Raw genomic sequence first — 10,524 nt, 5'->3', positions numbered from 1 at the left:
TGAACATGTCTGTTATTACATTATATATAGACTTGTAGTGTGTATATACTGTACTATATGTACTGCTCTTTTATCTTGCACTACAAAGCACTTCAAATTTGATTCACAATAAAGGGAAGTCTAAGTCTAAGTATATAAAACATTGCTGCAGGATTTTGAAGTTGTTTTAGAGGGCTTTGAAGGCTACAATGGTGACTCTCATTAGCCGCATCTTCCAAGCGTTATCATCTTTAAAATTATTTTAAAAAAGAGACACGTGTTCTTGTCTCTCATAATGATTGTGAACGATAGACACCATTCCAAAAAAAAGTGCAGTTCTCCTTTAAAGGGGCTGTTTGCAACCTTTACATGAAGCCTAGAGGGCGCTGACTTTCCAATGTGTTTTGAACGTTACACCCTGCCTCTTTCAATGAAGGGGGAAAATACTAGGGTTGTCAAAATTAACAAGTTAAAGGCCTACTGAAACCCACTACTACCGGCCACGCAGTCTGATAGTTTATATATCAATGATGAAATCTTAACATTGCAACACATGCCAATACGGCCGGGTTAACTTATAAAGTACAATTTTAAATTTCCAGAGGAACTTCCGGTTGAAAACGTCTATGTATGATGACGTTTGTGCGTGACGTCAATTGTTGAAACGGAAGTATTCAGACACATTGTATCACAATACAAACAGCTCTGTTTTCATCGCAAAATTCCACAGTATTCTGGACATCTGTGTTGGTGAATCTTTTGCAATTTGTTTAATGAACAATGGAGACTGCAAAGAAGAAAGCTGTAGGTGGGATCAGTGTATTAGCGGCTGGCTGCAGCAACACAACCAGGAAGACTTTGGTTTGGATAGCAGACGCGCTATCCGTCGCTAGCCGCCGACCGCATCGATGATCGGGTGAAGTCCTTCGTCGCGCCGTCGATCGCTGGAACGCAGGTGAGCACGGGTGTTGATGAGCAGATGAGGGCTGGCGTAGGTGGAGCGCTAATGTTTTTATCATAGCTCTGACGAGGTCCCGTAGCTAAGTTAGCTTCAATGGCGTCGTTAGTAACAGCATTGCTAGGCTTCGACAGGCGGCACAGCATTAACTGTGTAGTTACAGGTCCAGTGTTTGGTTCGGTGTCTCCTGTTAGTATTATTGTTGATCTTCTGTCTATCCTTCCAGTCAGGGGCTTATTTCTTTTGTTTCTATCTGCATTTAAGCACGATGCTATCACATTAGCTCAGTAGCTAAAGAGCTTCACCGATGTATTGTCGTGGAGATAAAAGTAACTGTGAATGTCCATTTCGCGTTCTCGACATTTTCAAGAGGATATAGTATCCGAGGTGGTTTAAAATACAAATCCGTGATCCACAATAGAAAAAGGAGAAAGTGTGGAATCCAATGAGCCAGCTTGTACCTAAGTTACGGTCAGAGCGAAAAAAGATACGTCCTGCACTGCACTCTAGTCCTTCACTCTCACGTGCCTCATCCACAAATCTTTCGTCCTCGCTCAAATTAATGGGGTCGCTTTCTTGGTTCGAATCACTCTCGCTGCTGGTGTAAACAATGGGGAAATGTGAGAAGCCTTTCAACCTGTGACGTCACGCTACTTCCAGTACAGTCAAGGCTTTTTTTATCAGCGACCAAAAGTTGTGAACTTTATCGTTGTTGTTCTCTACTAAATCCTTTCAGCAAAAATATGGCAATTTCGCGAAATTATCAATTATGACACATAGAATGGATCTGCTATCCCCGTTTAAATAAGAGAATCTCATTTTAGTAGGCTTTTAAATGCATATAATATTCATTAAATTTATAAAATTTTTCGCGATATTGCCATATTTTTGCTGAAAGGATTTAGTAGAGAACAACGACGATAAAGATCGCAACTTTTGGTATCTGATAAAAAAAAAGCTTTGCCCCTACCGGAAGTAGCGTGACATAGTCAATTGAAAGGCTCTGTCACGCCAATTTTCTTCCCATTACAAAAACCTTCCTACCCCCCATTTACTTCCGGTGTCATTTCCGCTTACTTACGTCATTTCCTCTTACGTCATTGACAGCGATCGATAAATCCAAATCTCCTGAAAATGGTGGTGTCACTGGATGATATTCGTCTTTATCTGTCCCAGGGGACTTATGTCAAACACCAGCAGGCTTCGCAACATTTAAAGCGGAGTGTTAGGGCCGCTGCTGCGAACTTCTGTCTTCGTGGTAATGTGCAAAAAATATTAATTCATATATAATACTGTTAAATGTCTGTACTACTTTAAATCAACATTATTGTTGAAACCATTTCACTAATATTAATTAATATATAATAATGTTAAATGTCTGTACTTTAAATCAACATTATTGTTGAAACCATTTCACTAATATTAATTAATATATAATAATGTTAAATGTCTGTACTTTAAATCAACATTATTGTTGAAACCATTTCACTAATATTAATTAATATATAATAATGTTAAATGTCTGTACTTTAAATCAACAGTATTGTTGAAACCATTTCACTAATATTAATTAATATATAATAATGTTAAATGTCTGTACTTTAAATCAACATTATTGTTGAAACCATTTCACTACAATATTGTGTGTGCTGCTGTCCTGTGTAGAAGAGGTCCTGTACCATGGGAACAGAAGGGTCATTTGGACAGAGGAGGAGAAAGTGGCTGTGTTAACCGAAGCCCATGCAGGCCATTTTGGACCACGGAGGATGCAAGCGAAGATTGCTCCCCGGTTTTATTGGCGGTCCATCACACAGGACACATTGGATTGGGTAAGCAAGCTCCTAGAAGGAAGATATTTGCTTTTAATTTTTATTTTTAGTTGAAACACTCAGGTTAGTAGTTAGTAGTAGGTCGCAAAGTGTTGTGGAATCAAATCATATCTACAATATGTTTCCCTTTATTACTGCTTTTAGGTGCGCACATGTCCTGACTGCCAGCGCTTTGAAAAATTAAAGACCGAGGCGCCTGAGCTGAAGCCCATCAATGTCGTATCACCTTGGTACATGGTTGGTGAGTGGCTTTATTCACACATCCCTCACCTTTTCACGCACAACTATACAAAAACTCAGTCCACATTCAAATATTTGCTAAACTGAGAACTGGAATTCATGCTCTAGGTGTGGACCTTTTTGGACCTGTGAAAAAGTCGTCTAAGGGGAACAGATATTGTCTCACTTTAACCGATTATTTCACCAAATGGGTTGAAGCAAGAACATTCCCAAAAAAGACAGCAGCCAATGTGAAGGAAATCGGGTTCCGTCAGCATACCACCCCCAGACCAATGGGCTTGATGAGAGGACGAACCAATCCATTAAAGTGGCTATTGGGAAGACCATCAGGGGCCAACATGAGAAGTGGGAGGACAAGCTCAGGGAGATAGTGTATCCCCATAACACCTGTGTACAGGCATCGACCAGGTACTCCCCATTCCGCCTGATGTTTGGTCGAGAGGCACGGATGTTTACGGAGGTAGGTGGTTTGTTTTTATTTAGCTCTATGTAGGTCAAATCAAAATGAGTGCTCGTTACACAGTGGTACCTCGCAATACGAGTTCATTTAATTCATAGACGAGCTCCATTTTGGCCACTTTTTGTTCCAGCCATGTTCTGGTTTTGGCTATGGTTCTGTTCTAGTCATCTTTCCCTTCCCCGCTATAATAATCCTGGCCACAGTTCCATTTTGGCCAATTTTTGTTCCAGCCATGTTCTGGTTTTGGCTATGGTTCTGTTCTAGTCATCTTTCCGTTCCCCGCTATCCTCATGTTTTAGACATGTTCTTCTTTCGGCTATGTTCCCATTCTAGCCATGTTCCAGTGGTGTGCTACAGGGGTCCCCAACCACAGAGTCATGGACCAGTACTGGTGAAACGATATTTTGTTAATGCTTTGGCAGTGTTCTAATAGAATTTTCACTTTTTTATTTACAATTTGTCTTCATGTTTTAATATGCCAAGTGGCTAATTGCATTTTATTTTATTCACATTTGGCTTTTTTACTGCAGGAGCATTGCGCAGCACATTGTCCCAGGAAGCTGGAGTGAGCTCACTGGAAAAGACATGCAGGTAATAGGTTTACTCTATAAAATATACATTTCTTGTAGTAAACCCAAAGGCTGTATACATTTTCATGGTGCTAATGTGTATTACCAGGAGATCCCACGCCAGACCTCGGGCAATGACTGTGGTGTTTTCATGCTCATGGTAAGTTGAGCATTTTTAAAGAAGAAGAGTAGGCTAAACTTCCCCCACAATGATGTGAAACACAGTATCAAATTACAAAAATGTTTGGTTGCAATTATTGCTTCCAGAGATATTCCTATCTATAACATTTCCAGTATTGATGTTGACGGCTCTTTTCATCAATTTAGTTGATTATTACAAAGTAGAGAAATATTTTTTTCATTACACAATTATTACATGTGCTCAGAAAAATTACTATTTTCTATTTTTAGTACTCCCTCTGGCTCTGTACGGACACTACTTTTCACTACAGTGTGGTAAGTATTTAGATATTTAAAAGATTTCAAAATAAGCGGCTCTGAGAGGTAAAAATAATGAACTCATTGTTATATCTGCTCTAGCTGGACATGCAGTCAATCCGGCGTTGGTGGTGTGTCCTTCTAATGGAGCGCTTTGGCATTGAAGGGTAGGACAACTTCTTGAAATATCTGCTGTATTGTTTATCATGATTAGTAACTGCCTGCGATGAGGTGGCGACTTGTCCAGGGTGTACCCTGCCTTCCGCCCGAATGCAGCTGAGATAGGCTACAGCGACCCCCCGCGACCCCAAAAAGGGACAAGCTGTAGAAAATGGATGGATGGATGGATTAGTAACTGTAATCTGAAGAGCTTTTCTTCAATTTCCCCAAAGGCATGGCCAGAGGTTCTGTTATTGGACAGACAAGGCGAGCGGCCTATTGCAGGGCATTCTTCAGCCAGTCTTTAGGGTATCCAGAAACTCAGTCCAGGCCATCGACTGCGTCATCAAAGAATAACTGAATACAGTACTGGTATGCCATGACACAAAAGTGAATAATTTGTATCATACCTATGTTGCTCCATAAAAAAAAATGATTGGAGAAATATGTAAGCTGGGGGAAAAAATAACTGGTTCAAAAATAATAATCTAATAACCTTTATTGGTTTGTACCTTGATGTGGTTTAAGAGCTTTTCACTATAACATGTCTACTTCTGAGGTGACCACCACTTGTGATTATAATTGACGCTTTGTCCTTTATCTGTGTTCCCCATTCTTTAAGTGCAGCTCGTGCAATGTTTGGAACAAAACATTTGTAAACAATAAAAAATAATTTTACATTGCAGTTTCTTGTCTCATTTTAAAGTCTTGAAGAAATACCCAAAGTTTTTCTTTATTTTTATGTTCTTATTCTAAATATTGTCGTTTGTCTGACCACGGGTCATCTGACTTCACTGAGGTACATATGTGCACATAAATGTCATTTTAATTTAGTTCACTTACACAGAGAACTAAAAAAAACTGAATTTGACGAATACATTTAGTTTTAATAAAGTTTGATAATGAATTAACTTATTTTTACATTGCAGTTTTTTGCCTCATCTTAAAGTCTTGAAGAAATACCCAAGGTTTTTCTTTTTTTTTTATGTTCTTATTCTAAATATTGTCGTTTGTCTGACCACGGGTCATCTGACTTCACTGAGGTACATATGTGCACATAAATGTCATTTTAATTTAGTTCACTTACACAGAGAACTAAAAAAAACTGAATGTAACGAATAAATTTAGTTTTAATAAAGTTTGATAATGTTGATTGATAATGAGATAACTTATTGTACACTGTTATTCATTTCCGCATATGTCCACGAGTCAAATGTGCAGTCAGGAATATCCTCAAGTTAATTTGTCAGATTAATACTTGCCCGATTAATACAGACGTTTTGTTAACGCTGTATTATAAAAAAGAGTCAAACGAAATGCTATCGATCGCTGTCAATGACGTAAGAGGAAATGACGTAAGCGGAAATGACCCCGGAAGTAAATGGGGGGTAGGAAGGTTTTTGTAATGGGAAGAAAATTGGCGTGACAGCTCCTCACATTTTCCTATTTTTTTCAATGCAGCTAGAGCGATTCGGACCGAGAAAGCGACAATTACCCCATTAATTTGAGCAAGGATGAAAGATTCGTGGATGAGGAACATTAGAGTGAAGGACTAGAATGCAGTGCAAGACATATCTTTTTTCGCTCTGACCGTAACTTAGGTACAAGCTGGCTCATTGGATTCCACACTCTCTCCTTTTTCTTTTTTGGATCACGGATTTGTATTTTAAACCACCTCGGATACTATATCCCAGAGGTGTGGACTCGAGTCACATGACTTGGACTCGAGTCAGACTCGAGTCATGAATTTGATGACTTTAGACTCGACTTGACAAAATGTAAAGAGACTTGCAACTCGACTTAGACTTTAACATCAATGACTTGTGACTTCACTTGGACTTGAGCCTTTTGACTTGACATGACTTGCTACTTTCCCCAAAACCTAAAGCTTAAAAAGTTATTTGGGAGCGCTCCGTAGCTTTCATTTTGTACGTGTCTGTCTATCAGCGTGTGTGCTGCGTGTCAGCGTGTGTGCTCTCAGTACAACAGCCAATCAAATTAGATCTACATTGTTTTCATCACACAGCATTCAGCCAATCAAATTGCAGGACAACCAATGAACAAGAGTTGTCACACAACGCGCCAGTGAGAAAGATTTATACCAAAGTTGGTTTCGTTCGGGTATAAAAACTACGACTTGGTCAACAAAAAACGAATTGCCGTATGCAAATTACGCAGTTCGAATATTACAGCCGGAGACGCAGCAACTTCCAACTTCGTTCGACATTTGAAGTTGCACAAAGAAGGGTAAGTTTTGAATGTAAGCTAACGTTTATTGGCTAAGTAACATGACTTTTATTTGCTGTGTAGTTAAATCAGTGAGGCTGTAAACTCACTGCTAACGTTATAACCATAGACATCTTATAAGTAGACGCAGCATCAAGGGCTACTGCCTACTGGCGCAGACGAGACGCGGGGCCGCCATCTTGGAGTGGTGATCCGCTCCACTCACTGCAATTCATTTGGCAGGAGCAATGAACTGTCAGTGCATTTAATTCATTTTACCTCACTGAATACCACTCATTTTCACGCGCTTTTTTGTCATACGTGTAGCTATGATAAAGGACACATATTTTATTATTCATAGTTTGCTTAACAGTAATATAATATTCTTATATGCTATAAGTGACCAGACGTCCGAGATCAAAACTGGGAATATAAGCCCAGAGAAGGGGGAAAAAAACGGTCAGCTATTTTTGAGTTGAAGAAACAATATGATTACGTTATATATACATGCGTATATCCTACATAAACAATGTATGAATACATTAAATATCTATATATCTTATAGACCGTATCTCTGTTGCTGCAGCAGCAGAGAGTTTATTCTGTCTTGACACTTTGTATTGATATTTTGTATTACATTCTTCCCTTAAATGATCATGTTTACAGTGATTGTTATATATGTATTTTGTATGTATTTCGCTTTGGATAAAAGCGTCTGCCAAATACTTGAACATATATAAACACCTGAAAGTCTTTATATCAGCTAAAACCACCAATCTGTTTCACTGGATTCAGAATAAAACCAAATGCTGTCTTACCCAACAATGTTAGTATTTGAATATTGTTACTTGAAGACTTATTCCTGGTTACAATTATACTGTTAAGAAAGTATTGTCTTATATTTTGCCTAAAATGAGAATGCACCATAATCAGTGGCGGCTGGTGAATTTTGTTTTAGGTGGGGCTGAAAGTTTGTAAACCAAACCCCTGTAGGGGCGTCATCCTCCCCCAGAAGATTTATTTGTGATTTTCACATACAAATATTGAAGATCTTTGCTCCTTCTCAACTCTGTGGTAATGTTATTTTCATAAAATACAACCAATAGTACCAATAGTACATTAATGTTAAATCTTACTTGTGAAAAGTAATCCCCCGATTCCTATTTTCAACAGTCCGCTCATTTGAGCAGGAAAACGCTGAACACCATCTTTGTTTTCTACCTGTCAACTGTCAGTTTAGGCTGCTCGCCGGCTCCTCATCACCACTTCAAGATGCAAATTGCTCGCGTCACAGCAACCAATACTGCGTCTACTTATAAGATATCTATGGTTATAACGTCATTGCAAACACGGCAATATGTTGCGTCCACTGCAGTTTGCTACCTTATTCATACTTTTTATCAAGTGATTTTTTTTAAGCAGGGTTGCATGAGGTACCTACACTTAACGTTACGTTAGTCAATGTATCACACACAGTAACATAACGTTAGACGGCGGTCAGCAGCGCTGCGTATTTTAGCCACCTACAAAAAGACAAACAGTCAAATAAAGGTCAGTTAAAATGTATACTATATTAAGAATATGTGTACATATTGCATAGGGCCCTGACATCTAAAAAGTACAACTCTGTTCATTGTTATGTTCATGTATGTGTTATGTTTTTCATGTGTACGCACACATAAACACACATACAGTATGAGATGAGATCAATGAGATAAGGTAAGAACAGAATAGAAACTGCTGTGGAACTAGTTACAATGCAATATGCCATGGAAATACAATGTTAACACTTTTGTACAAATAAGTACAGCTGCACTTGTTTTTGCAAATGTGTTTATTCTGTAAAGGAATGAGTTAAATGTTTAAAATTGTTTAAACTATTAAAATGACTGGTTAATAGTGCTATTATGAATTGCAATGTCAGTACTATTTTTTTTCTTGCTATTTCAAATGCACTTGTTTTAATAAATAAATACAGCGTTTTAAAAGCATACACAATCTGTGTAAAAATATTAATCTGTGGTTAAAAGGACTTGAAAGGACTCAAAACTCAAAATGCAGGACTTGTGACTTGACTTGAGACTTTCCAGTCTTGACTTTGGACTTGACTCGGGACTTGCCTGTCTTGACTCGGGACTTGACTAGAGACTTGAGGGCAAAGACTTGAGACTTACTTGTGACTTGCAAAGCAATGACTTTGTCCCACCTCTGCTATATCCTCTTGAAAATGAGAGTCGAGAACGCGAAATGGACATTCACAGTGACTTTTATCTCCACGACAATACATCGACGAAACACTTTAGCTACGGAGCTAACGAGATAGCATTGAGCTTAACTGCATATAGAAACAAAATAAATAAATCCCTGACTGGAAGGATAGACAGAAGATCAACAATACTATTAAACCAGGGACATGTAAATACACGGTTAATGCTTTCCAGCCTGGCGAAGCTTAACAATGCTGTTGCTAACGACGCCATTGAAGCTAACTTAGCAACCGGACCTCACAGAGCTATGCTAAAATCATTAGCTATCCACCTACGCCAGCCAGCCCTCATCTGCTCATCAACACCCGTGCTCACCTGCGTTCCAGCGATCGACGGTGCGATGAAGGACTTCACCCGATCACAGATGCGGTCGGCGAGACGGAGGAAGTTAAGGTGAGTTCGGCGGCTAGCGCGTCTGCTATCCATCTCTGGTTGTGTTGCTGTAGTCCGCCGCTAATACACCGATCCCACCTACAACTTTCTTCTTTGCAGTCTCCATTATTCATTAAACAAATTGCAAAAGATTCACCAACACAGATGTCCAGAATACTGTGGAATTTTGCGATGAAAACAAAGCTTTTTTGTATTGTATTCAATGGGGTACCAATACTTCCGTATCAACTGATTCCGTCACGCGCATACGTCATCATATCTTCCGTATCAACTGATTCCGTCACGCGCATACGTCATCATATCTAGACGTTTTCAACCGGAAGTGTAGCGGGAAATTTAAAATTGCACTTTATAAGTTAACCCGGCCGTATTGGCATGTGTTGCAATGTTAAGCTTTCATCATTGATATATAAACTATCAGACTGCGTGGTCGGTAGTAGTGGGTTTCAGTAGGCCTTTAACTCATGTTAACTCAGGGGGCGGTATAGCTCGGTTGGTAGAGTGGCCGTGCCAGCAACTTGAGGGTTCCAGGTTCGATCCCCGCTTCCGCCATCCTAGTCACTGCCGTTGTGTCCTTGGGCAAGACACTTTACCCACCTGCTCCCAGTGCCACCCACACTGGTTTAAATGTAACTTAGATATTGAGTTTCACTATGTAAAAGCGCTTTGAGTCACTAGAGAAAAAGTGCTATATAAATATAATTAATTTCACTTCACTTCATGTGATTAATCACAAAATTCTCAATCATGCACACACTTAGATTAATTATGCAATTTGTTTTGACTGTACAAGCTTTTTTTACAGTACCTTATCTGCTGGCCACTCAGGCCTGATTGGTGGATTTCTGCGGAGATGGTTGTCCTTCTGGAAGGTTTTCCTCTCTCCACAGAGGAATGCTGGTAAGCAAAAAAAAAAAGGATCATTAGAATGACCGAATTAAAAAAAATATATATATATATACCTGTATATATTCATAAAATACAATGAAAAAATGTTTAATATATA

Source organism: Entelurus aequoreus, linkage group LG04, assembly GCF_033978785.1.
Source record: "Entelurus aequoreus isolate RoL-2023_Sb linkage group LG04, RoL_Eaeq_v1.1, whole genome shotgun sequence".
NCBI lineage: Eukaryota > Metazoa > Chordata > Actinopteri > Syngnathiformes > Syngnathidae > Entelurus > Entelurus aequoreus.
This window is presented reverse-complemented; position numbering follows the sequence as displayed.